A 15709-nucleotide genomic window follows, 5' to 3' on the forward strand; every position below is an offset into this window, starting at 1 on the left:
GTCTGAGGTTTGCAGCCAAGCACAAGCTGTTTAAAGATTCTCTTAAAAATTTCAAAAACATAACCAAATCACTTGCTTAAAGGCATCAGATGACAATTGCCTATCCCTGGGAAACCTTCACCAATAATCAATAATCAAACGCTTGAAATTATTTTGTCAAAAGAAGTTTTCTCAAATAGTTGGGTTAAAGTTGATGGTGTATAAAGGTGGACCTCTTGTTTGCAGTACAATGGAAGAAGACAGTCTTCAGTCATCTTCCTTTTCAGCAGTTCCTCACCCAGGGCATATGATGTGTAAAAATTATCAGACGTAATGTTATGACCCCTCAGTCCTTCAGCCTTGTCTGGTACCACCCTCATGCCCTGATTTTTTTCGGGTGCTTCCCCAGGGGATTTCCAATGTACACCTGCATATTCCAGGCATAGCTGGACTTTGCATCACATGCTGCCCATATTTTATAACCGTATTTGGGCGGTTTGCTCGGTATGTATTGTCTGAAGGGACAACGCCCACGAAATGCAACCAGACATTCATCCACAGTCACGTGGGGTCCTAGATTATACAGGAATATCGTCCTGTTTCAAAGCCAACTGCTAAAGGCCGTCCTAACAGGTGCAATCATAGACTATCAGCAAAACAGGAAATTCTCTTCAGTGTGATAAGTGATCTTAGTGATTTTAAATAAAGTCTTATAAAATTTCATATTTTCACGTTGCTACGGTTGGGCTGCAGAACCCATTTTAGGTCAATTCTGGAAGAAAAAGAAACATATAGAATTCAGACCAAAAACAATAGGGTTCCAGCACCTGTGGCTTGGACCGCTAATAATACTCACAAAGCGGTTCAAGGACGATTACAATCCAATGTTTTCACATGTAAATGAAGCCAAGAACTACATATACATATCCTTTGGGATCAAGAAGGAATCTTATAACTCAAAAATGCACAGCAACCTTACTACAGTTACAATATATAATTAGTATTTATATAGCACAACTTCACAAAAGTTGTTTGTTGGCTTTGTTGTTCTGCTGTGTCGCTAAGGTTTATTGTCCTATTACCTCGCCTCCTTTTCCAAGTTCTGTTTTCTGCTATTGAAAAGCTTGCTCTATCATGGCCTGAGGAGTCTTTGGAGATTGCCATCTTTATCAAATGTATTTGATCATTTGCTGTGTATTGTTGTATTATTGTGCAGTTGTATGCCTTCTTTTTTTAGACCCCTCTGTGGGCTTCATTTGTCCGTTGGGACTCATAACCAATCCCAGCTTTTTGATTGATGCCTTCATTTCCCACTTTCTGCTCACCCCTAAAGCGATACTTGCACTCCTTTCTTTCACGCGCCAAACACTACGACAACCATCAGCACAAACCATTGCATATATGAAAAAGTGAGGTATTATTCAAAATAGGTTCTCTTAATGACTGCCACATGGAACGAAGTAACTTGGCCTACATTTTTTGAGTGAGAGCTTTATGAGGCGCTGTCTCTGTTTGTTACTGCTAGTGGTTAAAATGTATACCTAACCAAGATCAATTAAATACAACATTCATATTCCATTTGTGTTTTTTCTTTTTTTTGTATACTTTTCCTTTATCGCTCTTTCTCTCTCTTGCCCTCATTGTGTGTTTTTGTGTCAGAGGGGAGTGATAGCAGAAAAGAAAGAGTGATAGCAGGAAATGGAATGCAGAAGATGTATGCGGAAGAATTGTGAATAGCACCGATTGTGGTACCAAGGACAGTGTCACTGCCTCACAATGTGCTCAGAACTTAAGACATTACTTTTACCAAGCCCCTCAATATTGATTTCTGTCGGCTTGTATTGGTGTATATTCATTTAGACCTCAGGGTTGTATCTCTGCTTTTGCAGATGATGTAATATCTATAATGCCAAATCAAGATGCCTCTTGATTCTATTGGGAGGTGTTCCAGGCATGTCCAGCTGCAAGGTGGCTTTTACAATCACAATCAGAAGAACTTTATTGCCGAGTAGGTTTTCACTTGCAAGGAATTTGTCTTGGTAGTTGCTGCAATCAACATATTAAGAGCAATATATCTTGAAATAAAACATACACCGTTATTTACAGAAAGTATAAATACAATTAATAATTGTACAGATGAATGGGTCTATGGAGAGTCTATGGAGATTGGAGTATGGAGTATGTACTCTATGGCTATGAGTGTATAGGGTGTAAATTAGGTAGATCCAGCATACACTACAGAGATAATGTACACTATCCAACCTATCTGCCCAGAAAGAGCTGGGGAATGTAGATTAAAGAGATACATCTGGGCTACTTTGCTTAATTTAGCAATAATATTTATGTGTTTTAGCTATACACTCTTCTAAACCCACAGTGCTCCAGCTTGAAAAGAACAGGAATAAATAATTAGCAGTAACAAAGAAGGTATTAACAATACTTCAAAATATAAATAAATAAATCTAATAATATATGTATTGTGCATTGTCTCTCTAACTTACTAGTAACAAACATCTTGTGTGATTGAATTTTAATTGAAAATTGAAATTTACTTATTCATGTTAATGGTTAAGTTGGCAAAAACCACTTCCTTATGCATTTTCTCATGCTCAAAATACTCAATGCTTCTTGTACATTCGGTGCTGTCCATGATTTGATTATTTTGATCCATAAGTCTAACTCAGTGTGCATGTATACATACAGCTGTTCCAGAAAGTTCAAGTCTCCATATCATGTGGTCCTCATATGATTTACCCTTCCTGTTTTATTGGGAAACTCTCTGTGTAGTCTCTGTTTCAGGCCTCTTCACTTCTGATCCTCCTGTGCTTCGCGACAGTGTGATTACCTGCCTTCCCTAATGTCATTCACCTCTGTCTCGTTGTCTCCTCCCCTGTCTTGTATATATACAGTGCTGTGAAAAAGTGTTGCCACTCTTACATATTAATTCTGTTTTTGCTTTTTTGTCACACTTAAATGTTTCAGATTATCAAACAAATTGTAATATCAGACAAAGATAACATGAGTAAATACAAAAAGCTGTTTTTAAATGATAATTTCATTTATTAAGGGAAAAAAGCTATCCAAACCAACCTGACCCTATGTCAAGGGTCGGGAACCTTTTGAACTGGGTGAGCCAAAAAAGTGAAATACTTTTACATGTATTTCCTTTCAGCAATATGTGCCGCGATCAGTTGGTGTGGTAGAGGGGCGGGGGGGGTCGTCAGCCGGTCTTCAGCTGGCAAAGAGCCGCCTGCGTGTTCAACAATGTCAGCTCAGAACTGTCTGTGAGCTAGTGATGTGTCCTTTCGTGTCGAGGCTTTGAAGCCTGTGCCGAGTAATCCAGGAAGATTTTTGCGAAGTGCTTATTGAAGTGTGTTGGTGATGTATGTGGTGACGTTCGTAGTGCGAGCCATATGCGGTCATCAAAAGAGCCATATATGGCTCGTGAGCCATAGGTTCCCAACCCCTGCCCTATGTATTATATATTATATTACGGTCATTTAGCAGGCGCTTTTATCCAAAGCGACTTCCAATTAATGCAGGGCAGCCATTATTCGGCGCCCTGGAGCAGTTGGGGGTTTGGTGCCTTGCTCAGGGGCACCTCGGCATTGCCCTGGAGGCAAACTAGCAACTCACCAGCTACCAGTCCACTTACTTGGTCCATACGGGACTCGAACCAGCATCCCTCCGGTTCCCAAGCGGAATCCCTACCGACTGAGCTACTGCCGCCCTATGTGAACAAGTATTTGCCTCCCCCTTGTTAGATCATAAATTAACTGTGATTTACCAATTTTTAGGAAAGTTGAGTTCAATTTCACTAGCCACACCCAGGCCTGATTACTGCCAGACCTGAAGAATCAAGAAATAACTTGAATAGAACCTGTCTGACAACATGAAGTAGGCTCAAAGCAACACATCATGCCCCCATACTCCAAGAGCGCATCGACGACTCATCCAGGAGGTCACAAAAGAACCCGGAACAACAGCTAAAGCACTACAGGCGTCACTCGCCTCATTTAAGGTCAGTGTTCATGATTCTACAATAAGAAAGAGTCTGGGCAAAAATGGTAACCATGGGAGAGTTCCAAGGTGAAAACCACTGCTGACCAAAAAGAACACAAAGGCCCGTCTCACATTTGCCAAAAAACATCTTGATGATCCTCAAAACTTTTGGGAAAAGTCTGTCTCTTGCCGCCAGCCCTCGGATCTACCCTGCTTGTCCAGAAGAGGCCTGACTCTCCAAAGAATGTCTTTCTTCATAGCTTCCTCTGTTACATCCAGGTCATTGACAATCTTCAGTGAGTTTCTCAACTTGAAGAACCTGTTCCTTGTCATTTTCCGGCTTATTATTGGCACTTTGGTTTTGCTGGCCCTAAACATTTTGATTCTGGGAAAGCCAAGGCAGGCCATGTGGATTGACGTGCCAAATAAGATCCTCATTTGTTCAGCGGTGGTGTTAAGGGAGACGCCCCTCATCTGTAGCTCTCTCTGATTTGTGAATGCTGCCAAGTCTTCAAAGACTTTGTCGTCAATGTACAGTGAAATGTACTGAAAAGGACTCCAGTTTCTATGAATGGTGGGGTCATCTTTGCAGTCAGGAGGCCTGGGTAGCACAGGTTGGAATCTATGATGGGGACACAAACAATCAATGAGGTGATGAACACAATATCTAACCTATCTTATCTGTCTATTGATCTATCACACGTGCTGGTCTTGGCCCACAGAGGACGATGGTTTTGCTGTTCATCATCTGTTCGTCAGCGCATCTGATGAGCCTCCTGCCTCTTCTTCTGAGCTTTCCCTCTGCAGTAGCAAGCTCATTGTTATCATTTTCCTCATTGACAATTCAAGATTTGAATCTCCATCAACTATTCGGTACAAAATTATCTCTGCCTCGGTTCTGCCTCCTACAATAGTGTCAAAATGAAAGAGGTTGAATGAAATATAGTTATAAACAACTATTTATTTATTACATCTATTACTTTACATAGAAAATACATTCAACTTGTTTATTACTCCATAAAAGGAAATGTGTTGTGGGGCCAAGATTTGAATGTAAACAAAGAACAAGCAATCTAGTTAGCTGTTTAGCTAACCCCATTAAATCATCCTCATGTCCATTACAGTTGACATTCATAAAATTGCTATTATTTTCTAACAAAAAGTTTAACTGAACTCTGACTCCAATTTATGATTCCTGCCATGTTCATAAACAAGAAAATATATGATTACCAAAGTAAAAAAAACCCCAATATCTTAACAATTTGACTTACCTTTTCTCGTTTCCTGGCATTTGTGTTTTGCTGCCGTCGCCATTTTGTCTCATACCTTTTACGTTCTTTGTTTTTGTCAAGTACGAGTACATTTTCTTCTCAGTTCCCATTTTCATTTAATTTCTGCTGTCTGAGACCGACAGGCCTACTGGCGAGAATCCTTATTCATTGGTCTGATAGGCATATGCATATAGATGAAGTTCATTTTCCACCCTCATGTAAACAGCAAACAGAGTATAGCAAGCTGTGCTTGTGTGACTAGGGATATTTACAAAAAGTATCTATATCTATGGCATTTATTAACTGTCCTTTAAAATCATCATTAGAGTGGAGACAACTGGCCAGTGTGGACATAGTTTTAGGCCAACAGGTCAACTTCTGTCGTGTTTGCAACAATTGGATGTTCATTTTGTCTTACGTATGTGCTCAAACTCCAAACTTATCAATGACTGCATGTGATGTTGAAGTAACACAGTCTGAACCTGGTCAGTGCATTGTAAAACAGCATGTCTTAACCACTTGGCTTCAGGTAAAGTTCAGACTTTAGCTGCAAAGCAATTTATTTTGTGAAAAAGTCATCTTATACTACTCAAAACTTTGCTTAATATAACTGCGCGAAGTGTGTCATTATCGAATTTATACAGTGCCGCAGAATTATTGCTGACAGAAAATCTATATAGCCAAATGTATAATCAGTTGAGGTACCAGTGCAATTCTGCTGCCAGCCTTAAATCTTTTCTTATGTAAATGTGGAATAAATGACAAGGGCTGAGGATGAGATAGCTTCTCAAGGCAACTTCCAATCTTAATTCAGTCCTATGTGTCCCCCACAAAGATGATACCACAGGAGGCGCAATGAAGCAAATTCCCTGGAAGTGTATTCATGTGAATACTGAATGAGCAGGAAGATCCCTGTGTGGGCCAGTAAGGGTTTACAGGTTACAGTTTACTTCTTCTCGCATGCTGCGCCCAACATGACACTGAAGATAAGAATAAATCAAGGATTAAGGGTATGAAAAAAGATAACAAGAATGTGACAAATCAGGTTAGCTTCTTGTAGATATGTGTTTTTGGAACTCATAAAAGGCTTATCTCAAACAACAGAACAGCAACTTGTTCCCAGTGGAGAGCAGCAGATATTTGAATGTGTCTACCATACACTGTTGGGAGATTCTCCAGCCACAGCGAGCGAGTGCCTAAAAGTTTCTCTAAGAGCCTGTGACCTGGCAAGCTCTACGCTAGCGAGTCAATTAAGTTAAGCACAATCTGTTTTTTGACAATAGGTGGGCTCCAGCAGCATTAGGGTGTAGGCCATGCCTTTTCAGCAGCAACCCCAGAAGGAGGACCAATAGTCCACAAACACCAAGTTCTGCTCCTTTCCGATCACTCATTGTTACCCTTTGCAGGGAGAGGGCCATATACTCGATGCTGACACACCTTTCTAATGAGGTCACACACCCTAGCCAAACTCAATTTGGTGTCCTCCGACTGCCTCATCCTAGTATCGTTAGTTGACGGCTATCTCTGAAGGACCAGCTGCTGCTAGCAACTGGCTAACCTGGCTGCCCTGTCTTTCTTGGGGCAGGCAAATCAGTATTTCTAACTCAAAGAGCTTAGAGCAGCAAGAACAAGAGTAAGAGCAGGAGGGAGAGGATGGAAGAGCCATACTTACAAGCAGGTCAAAAGCTAAAATGGTGTCTTGTTGCTAATGGTGATTGTTGCTTACGCTCTCCAAAGTGCACCATCTATGCATGAACCATTCTGCGGTTCAATGCTTGTGACAAAAAAAATCTAATGGACATCTAAATTTACACCAAGTTTGTTTGGTTGCTTCTCCACTTCTTCAGATTCTTGTATTCACTGTTTCTTTGATTAAAAGAAACATAATTCTCTTAGTTAACATCGGAGCCTGTCACTCTAGAAACATGAATCTGCTGGAAGTGAAAATTGAGTCAGGAGCTTCTAAAAAGAACAGGAAAATACTAAATATCTCCAGAGGAAGAAGTTAGATGATTTACAAAGAGTAATGAAAGCATGATGTGATCATCTTTATACAGACAGAGAGCTCACTGCATCATGTGAAGCATTGACTCCGTTGGTGTAAAAATTGTTCAGTGCAGGCAGAAAAATGAAGTCGAAACTCTACAACCTGCTTACTATTGAGCACAAAAACTATTGAATGAACTTTTATGTTGAGGGACTGTGCAGCCGTTTAATCTGTTATTTTGAAAGGGGTGTTGCCTCTGTCTGAAACTTCCTCTACTGAATTGACGGTGCTAGTTTGTGGGGTAATCCATCCCCCCACTAGAATCATTTTGCACTCTACTGCCATTTGCACAACTGTTTCTGTATTTGCATCAATTCATTTCAGTTTTGCGCAAAAAGCCTTTGCACTATTTTACACACTATTTATTAAATTATTACCTGTATATCCTGGCTATATAGTTTATTCTGTATATAATATAATACATTTTTGCACTTCTGGTTGAATGCTAACTGCGTTTCAGTGGTTTGTACCTGTACTCTGCTCAATGACAATAAAGTAGAATCTGATCTAATCTATAAAATATAAATGGCTGGCAGTACAAAGCAAACTACTCTTTTGAGATAGATCCACTGTTTGCCTGAAATCAGCCTCCGTGATTATGGTCTCCAAACACAACTACCGCACCAATAGCAGCCTCCACCACAAAAACCCCAGGCTAACCCTTAAAGGTTCTGGTTTCTAAAGCGCTCCCAGCCTCATTGACCAATGTTTGGATCCTAAAGAATGTCACAGAACCCATTTGCTACTCCACAATCATTTGGATACTATTGTCCTGTGAATTAGGTTGTTTTAAGCAGCAAAATTTGTTCTATATTGAGGAAAATGGTGTGACAGCTTGCAATGATCTCTGCAATGTAAAAAAATAATGCTTTAGAGTTTCCAACTTCTTTGGCGAAGTTGTAAAATGGTCAGCAGTTGAACAACATTGCAGCAAGTGCTTAAAAGGGGGTATTAAAATTCTGCCAATGCTCAGCAAATCTTCAATGATGTTCTGGGTTAGTAGGGGCGATATTAAAGCACAGAGGGACAGAATGGTATTCCGTTGAAGCACAGTAATGTAAAATGATGTTACAACTTGCTCTGATTATTTGCTCTCACCCTGCCAAGACGTAATGTGAATGACTGATTCTATTTTACTTGTGCATGTATCTTCAGTTACTTTAGACATTTTCATTGCCTCCACCAGGGGGTTATGTTTAATATCGGTCTGTCTGAACCTTTGTTTTGTAGGAGACCTCAAAAACAACTTACAGATTTCAGTAATATTTTGAATAAACTTAGACATGGTCAAAGCACCGTACTAACTCCTGAGCATCTAGCAGCAGTAGTGGAGTTTGGAGATTTTTCATAACATTATCATCTTCACACAAGTTGTCATCCAAACAAAACAATTTTGGTTCATATTTATTTATTCAATTTTAGATAATTATGGATAATTGTCATAATTTTCATACTGGACATACACACATACCAAACTGTTAACGGATCCACCTGAAAGTGGCCAAGGATAAATGTTCTTTGCTTTGTGCAACAGTGAGCATGTGTGTGTGAGCAAACTGTCTGTAAGTGGGCGGTCATGTATTCTGGCTGTTTATAGGACCAGACATCAGAGGAATCAGTGAAGTAATTGACATGAAATGACTTCCAATATGTTTTTGCATGTTGAAAAACGTTGTTAGGTCACCTGCCAGCCTGTCTGTTTTGGCCAATGTAGAGCACAAATGTCATCCTCAGATGCACTACCAAATCTTCCACTGCCACTGGTATGGCTCCAATGTGAGTTTACATAAAATGTGACATTTTCAGCATGCAACTCCAGAGTGACTGGCAGTTCGAAGTTATGATCGGGCACTGTGATTGGCCCATCTGAAAAAATTTGATATGCTAGTTTTAAGCTCTGTCATCAGCCTAATAGTGTTGGGTTTTTCTGCCCCTCTCAAGAACACAGGTGTGAAGTGTAATTGTTAATGTATTTAGCATGTTTCAGTGAAACATGTTCAGGTGTAGAAGTAGGTATGCTTGCTTTCTCAACCACACACCTCTGTTCTGTTCTGTAATAAAGCATTGTTACAGTTACTGCATCACATTTATGGGATGTTGAAAGTAGATGATGACGATGACTGTAGTGAAATGAATTTTGATTTTGTTTACTGATTATGATTAAACAGAGGCTGAAAATTGAAGAGTTTTCTCTAGATGCCTTCTGGTCAGATTCAGGTAAATCATGCAAAGCTCTGGATATCATACGTATAAGTATGTTTTTTCACAATTGTGAGAGGATGTCCTTTAAACAAGACATCTAGTGCAGTTTCTTGTTTGCAGAATGAGACAGCGCTGCCAAGATAAGATGAAGATAGCTTGAAGATAGCTTTAGATAGTTTTGTTGTAATGGCATGGAGAAGACAATGGCTGTTTAAGGAGAAGGTCACACTGGTTTCACAATGCTATTTAAAAAAATGACTCAAAACTTCTTCAAGAGGATACAGCTGGATTCAAATTGTGTATGTGGGTATAAGCTTGTGTTGGCCTGTTTGTGTGTGCAGGAGCGTGAAGGGGAGCAGAATGGCCTACAAGGCACACCGTGTATCAACTTGTGGCTAGGTGTAAGTGCATACCCCAAATCATTGTTTTAACAGGAGCATCCAGCTGCCCTCAGGACAAACTGTACACAAACCCTGCAGACCAGCCATGTCCAAACATTTCTCAAATTGTAACGATCCAAGCTAAATAACCCTGTGCAGAACACCGCAGAATAATTGTGTTTGCCCTGCATGAAGCGTGCCAGGAGAGCAAAACATTTATAATAACTTCAGCAGGGCAACACAGCACTTCGGCAAGTGCTCTGTATGGCCTAATGTTGTAGGAGACAAATTTAAGGTTGAACTTTATAGTCTCAGTGCTGAAGGTCTGAGGAGTCTATGTGAATACACATAACTGATTAGTGAAATGGCTACTTCGGCAAATAAACTTTATGTCAGGAGATGTTTCTTTAAAGGGCAATTCTTCAATAAACAAATAGCAAAAAAAAAGAAAAAGAAAATTGGGCTGCCATAAATTTAGACCATTAATCAGAGTGTCAACTGAGTGGTGCTGTAGCCCTTGTGGAATTGGAAGTGATAAGAAGTCCCAGAGGTCCCTGTGAACACAAAATGCTGCTGATGCTTGGTGGAGGTAGCTCCATGAAGCCTTTTACAGAGTATCAAGCTCCCTTTACCCACAAATAATGCTCCTCACCCAGTATGAGCAGGAAAGAAGGTCAGCAAACAGTGCTGGAGGTTTGCTTGTCTCTGGACAAGGCTTCTAGAAACAACTATAACCTCACCAATAAAGGTCAAATTTGCACAAAGATCTGTATGAAACAGTAACAGAAACAGTATGAAAGTATGTTTAAAAGTTCCTTATGGGCTACAGGAGTATACTGCATATCTGTTCATAACTAAACTACATTTCACAGTGTGCACTGACCTGTGCACTCACCTGAGATGAGTTGGCTTTTGCACACCCACTCGTCAATAGGTTTTAGGGAGGTGAGTTGTCACGGTTGAGGCCTCTCTGTCGTTACAAGTGTGACTCTAAAAGGTTAATGAACATGCTTTGAGAGGTGTTCGACCTTTTGTTATGTTGTATTGTTTCTTTTTGGTTCTGTTGGTTTTACATTGAATGACTGGTGGTGGATTTGAAAAGCAGAGAAACACTCCTGGACAACCTGATTAATGGCTGAAAGCATAGCGAGAGCAGCCCAATCCTGTCTATCCCCTGGATGGGGAGAATGAGGGCACTGCTGTGTATAGCAGCAATCATAATTAAAGAAGAAGACTTTTTTCCTAGATAACAAGATATTGTCATCTGTAGTTGCTGGCATGATATTGTGGTCCACTGAGAAAAGAGACAGCCATTAAGCTGGTCATATGAGAAAACAAAACCATGTGTGAAATCAGATGCCAAGAAATAGCAAAAGGTACCGGAATCGGATATCAGCTGTTTTCCTCTCGAATACAAATTAGTAGCTGGGAAATTTGTTTAATACTTCTGGTTGGAGATAAGGAACCTGGTTTCTCGCCCTACACCAAAGGAGAGCAGCTAAGAGCAGACAGGATATTTACTGCTTTCATTTTGTTTTGAGACAGCAGCTTATTGCTTATTGTGTTCCATTATTACTGCCTCCAACTGGGGCTAATTTATTTAGATTAAACAACACTGTTGTTTACTTAATGCCTTTCGGAAAAAAATCATCATTTTGTCTGAGGTTGGATGAGGAACAAAATGTAAGAAAGAGGTTGTTTTATGAAGTAGCACAAAAATGCATGCATGCAAAGCATTGCCAAGTAGATTCCAAGAGCAAGAGAGAAATAAAGGTCTGTCACTGTTGTAGCCTGGAGGCTGTCATCTGGTTCCAGCAGTAGCATCATTGGTCAATAATAACCCAGATAACTCAGGTATTCACTAATAGGGCAGTTTCTATTCCATCCTACTGTGATGGCAAAAGTGCTCAAATCCTTGTATTTAAATTCAAACACTTTTCAAGCTATTGTTGATTGTTGTTTTGGTATCCATCAATGTTTTCCTTTCCTTTAAACAATGTCATAGATGCAAAGCTTAAAAGATTTTTTTTTTTACCAATAAATGCCAATATTTGAAGACATTCTGATCTATTCTTAATTCTGATCATTTTAATGTGCCAGTATGCAATGTGTCTAGGCGCACCTAGAAATTTGCGATCTGCCAGTCTGTCTCGCGGACTAATTAAGTGAAGTTGGATAATTTCCCACGGCACACCTGACGATCTCTAGTGTGTTGCGGCACACAGGTTGACAAAACACTGCTGTAGGGAACCCAATGTTACATTTTTGTGGAATTCTAAAGGGAATAATTAATGTTTCATTTTCTACTTAGTGACCAAAACAAACTGGCCAGGTTTAACATAATATTGACAGCAAATTCAATTTATGGATCCAAATTTATAACATAAATAAAATAAAGGGTCATAAGCTATATAATCATAAGTAAAATAAAGTGCAGTCAAAATTGCACTGTCCTTCTTCAGTGAATAAACCAACCTAAATTTACCCAGTTCCTACATCAACCTGGGGACTTCAGCTTCAAGTAGTCACAACTTAACCAGAATAAACAATACAAAGTAAACCATGGTGCAAATATGAATAACTGTTACATGAGAGAAATAAGCATTAATACGCAACCAGTTTAAACATTATATACAGAAATCTGTGTACCCACTTCACAAACCTCCTAATTTTGACGTGGATGAGTCCTCTGTATAACCTCCCCAGTCATGAACAACCACAGCCAAAATAGCCAAACTCTTCAGTGCATGGCCACAGTTCACATTTCTTTTCATAATGTAAAATAAAAACAGGTACAATGAAATTAATTTTGGAACTGACCTGCTACTCCTAGTAACTTGTCAGACCATACTTCTCAGCACCCGACATTAAATCTTCACTCATCCATGCTATGGCAATCACGTACACTGTTGTGCAGACTGAGGTTTGCCTTAGCTACAGAATCTAACTCACACACACACATTGGGAATATCCCAATATGTATGACTCAATGTGCTTGACTCTAACAACATCTCATCATGGCTGAAGTCTGTTAGTGGCTCACTTCCTTCCACCTACACCAAACTCAAGGCAGACAATGGCTGGGTGAGTACCGAGCTTACACAGCAACTTTTGACACTGTACATTACCATAGGACTCCAAATTAGCAAATGTAGGTCAAGTCATCACTGGTTGCACGTCCCATTTTTGTCAGTTGGAGTTGGTGTTCAATAAGCAAATTTGAGTTAAAATTTAGAAAAAATAAAGTTCATAAAATGTTTTCCGCACTTTGTTAATTAAGTAGTCATGATTTCATAGATCCTAAGCTTCCATCATCTACCGTCACTATTTTCGAAGTTCACTGCATGTTAAATTGTTAAAATATCGTACATTATGTTCTGACTGGGATCATTGCTCCATTCATTTGATTAGTAAATGTCCCTTTTATTTGTAATAACTTGTCTGTTCACATTTCTTAAAATACTGAGCTAATAGTAAATTAAATTCACTGCTTCCGATGAGATTGATTAGAATAGAATTTACGCAATAATGATCTGTAGAAATAAAAATGGATGTACATATAGAAGAAGCTACTGATAATAGAAGGGACCATTTTGAGTGTATAAAAAAATATTTTTCATTCGTATACGGATACTCAATTGTATGTTTCCATAAATCCCAACAATCACTCTGGGATCTCCAACCTGGAGTCCTGCCTGTAATTTCCTCTGCTCTGGCTTGAGCGCCTCTGCTCTGAAAAAATGCATCTTGTTCATGACACTGCAGCAAGAACCCAGGTTTAGTTCAGGGCTTAGATAGACTCTGTCCACTCTTGGTTAGTGAGAGTCTGTGCGTGTCTTGAGAGGATGGGGCAGATCAGCTGATTTTCTCTCTCAATCCTTCTTTGACCGCTCAGATTACATCCTGCGACTCGATTGACTGACTTATCTGGCCTATGGGCTCAACACCCTTGAGTGTGATGTCCACAGGTCATCTATGTTTCAGCTGTGTGGCTCCTGAGCTGTCTCAGCGATAGACTGAGCTCAGCTCAACTTCTCGCCCAGAGGGGCACCGGGGGGTGTGTCCACCTACAGGTCCCATCTTCCATGGAAGACCCCTCTTTGCCACCTCCTCCTCCAGGAGAGAGACTCTCACTGATAGGACTGCACTGTATTGGGCTAATGTCATTATCTCTCTCTCTCTCTCTCTCGATCTCTCTCTTTCTGACTGTCTTTCTCTCCCTTGTCTCTGTCTTGCATGATATTTCCTAATGCATGCCTGTTAGTGTTTACTGCATTGCATGCTTTTTTGTACCTTTGAATTATCCCACTGAAGGTTCCAATTGCACAACAAGTCATTTGTGGAGGGGGAATCTCTCTTGGAATTGCCTTTCCTAAGATTTATTCCTTTGTTACTTATACATTAAGGTTTTCTCTGGAGTTTTTCCTCGTCTTCCTACAAAACTTTGAGCGGAGTCGCGAAATTTCCTGAAGTTGTGGGCCTGAAAAGCCCTTTGAGACATTGTATGTGATAATGGTTGACTAGGCAAAAATAAAGAATGAAGGAAAGGAGGCTGTGTAAGGAAAGATACATGAGAGGATTAGAAAGAAAAAGGTGAAATTAAAATCAGCTATATCACTTAGTAAATGCCACCTTATACAACTAGGAAACATATTCCACCTTATAAATCCAATATGTGCCAAAACATTGTTATTGAGAATATGTCAAAACTAAACTCATACAGATAATATATGCAAGATATTGATACCAACTGTAGCACATGTGTAGAATGTCTTGACGATTTGCCTTTTTTTTTCATAGACAAAGTTGTCTATACACAGGAGGAACTCAGGAGCTATGCTTTCTTTTAAACAAAGGAACGAGGACTCATTCTGCTATATGGAATATGCAGTCGTGACTGTACTGCTTTTTTTTGCAAGCCCAAACATCACTGATTGGTCGGATGCAGGCTCCCCCCAAACCATAAAGGTAGACGACTGCCATCTTCAAATGTTGGAACGTTTTGGGGAAGCTAGCAAGATTTTGTGAGACTTCTGAACATGAAGTCTCACAGATTAAGACAGAGGGTGAGATTGAGTCATCCTCTGAAAATTCAATGTGAAGCATTACAGAGAACAAAAAGTCTCGAAAAGACTGCAGAAACAAAAAGATCAGAAGAACTGAAGAGGCTCAAATTGATAATCCCCCATGGAACCATGAATATCCACGTAAAGTAGTCCTTAATTTACCTTGTGAACCTTTGGTCTAAATTCACCTGGGTGTTGGGTTATAAAATATTACAGTATTAAAGTTAGTTCCTAAATATGGTGGTAACTTTGTGAAGGTAAGGAAAAGTGTAGAGTAAATGTAGAGTAGAGGATAAAAAACAAAAGAGGAAAAACATAAAGTCATGCTCAATAGAATAGAAATACTTGCGCAAATGCACTCAGATCATGCCCTGATCATACATCAGTTCACCCCTCATAGTCTTATACACTGTATGAGTTTACACTTTATTTTTAGTGAACTGCATTATTTTGTATTCTATGTAACTAAAATACTGTGTATCCTGTTATTTTTATTTTGTGTAAACAAAAGGGCTTTTTTCAAAAGGCATCTCTCTCTGACTCTGCAGCAGTCTCTCTTAAAATGAGAAAAAACACATGAAAATAATCCCTGAGGCCCAGCATCTCCAAACAGTACACAAGGGGATTATTGATTCCATGTCATGGAAAATATAAATCCAAAATAAAAAAATCAAGACAATTCTTCCTCAATGGAGAGATGAGAGAAGAGGGTAATGGACTCCAGTGTGGTGTTACACCTAATAACATGCTCAGCACTGCTCT

Source organism: Genypterus blacodes, unplaced genomic scaffold, assembly GCF_046128005.1.
Source record: "Genypterus blacodes isolate CSIRO-AG114 ecotype Tasmania unplaced genomic scaffold, CSIRO-AGI_Gbla_v1 ptg000156l_1, whole genome shotgun sequence".
Classification (NCBI taxonomy): Eukaryota; Metazoa; Chordata; class Actinopteri; order Ophidiiformes; family Ophidiidae; genus Genypterus; species Genypterus blacodes.